Source organism: Octodon degus, unplaced genomic scaffold, assembly GCF_000260255.1.
Source record: "Octodon degus isolate 3935 unplaced genomic scaffold, OctDeg1.0 scaffold00146, whole genome shotgun sequence".
NCBI lineage: Eukaryota > Metazoa > Chordata > Mammalia > Rodentia > Octodontidae > Octodon > Octodon degus.
In genome coordinates, this window is record NW_004524722.1 from 4,103,696 (window position 1) to 4,104,955 (window position 1,260).

A 1,260-nucleotide genomic window follows, 5' to 3' on the forward strand; every position below is an offset into this window, starting at 1 on the left:
TACTATTCCACCAAAGTTACAAACAATGCAAGCTAGAAAATAGATAAATCCAAACCCCTAAACTTCATTGTTTTATAAAGAATAGAGAGTGAGCCTCTTTTCCTACATATTTACTGGTTTGGACATCATCAGTGGGAGGTAGATCATGAGAGAACAAGAGAAGAGGCCAGGCATTACAGCTTGCATCTTCTTTTTAATTTGTTGAGTCACTTTTATGAATGTATGCTATGTAAAGCAGTGAACAGATATAGGATTCTGTGGGTAAAAACGTTTTTATTAGCTGTACTTTATTGCATACCTGTGCATGAACCACAATGCTGAGCACTGTTACACATCTTCTCAACTAAATCTCAAAACAGTTCTTTGCTGTAGGGAATATACTCTCCATTTTACCAAGGAGTAAATTAAGATTTCGATTGTTTGCACTATTATCTCACCAACACAGATGGTTTGCAATCCACAGAGTACGGTTTTCAGTCTAGGGAAGAGTATGATTTTAGAATCATTGCTTTAATCCCCCTCCCTGTTTTGAACCCTAGATGATGTCACCTCAGTGACACATTCTGAATGTGATAGGGGAAGTATGCAGATTTTTATTTAAGTAAACCAAAGATTCCTAGGAGAAAGTCCAGCTAACATCTCTCAAGACCATGGAATGAGGAAAGACCCTTTAAGGAGTGTTCGCAGAGTGATGAGAAATGCACATGTCCTCAGGTACGCCATGACCTTGTGGAAACCACCCAACCTACAGTGATGGTAAATAAAGGGATGGCAGACAGAAATGAAGTGGTAGATAGTGTGGGAGTCTATTTCGGGTTCATCCTTGAGGTCAGCACATGTACGACACAGAAACCTGTATGAGGAAGATACAAGACAAGGGCAGTAAACAATAGAAATTGCAAAGCGGATGCTGAGCCCCTGGATGTACAGTTTAGGAAATCTCTTTGCTTTATTGAAACTGTTCAAGTGAACTGGAAAAATGTCTTGGGTAAGGGTCTACAGTTTTTTTCCTAGACTTTGAATGTTGGGTTTTATGTATGTATTCCAGCTATAAAAACCTGGAGTTTTATCTCACATTCACTGAGTACTTATTCTGTGATACTATTAGATGAAACATTTTATCTTATTTAATTGTAACAGCTATTTTATACATTGTCTTTGTCATGAAAGGACAAATAATATATTGAGTTTTGAAACACTACTATTCTTATCTTAGTGCTAATGAATACTATCTTCTTTACAAGTATTTCGCTTTTCTCT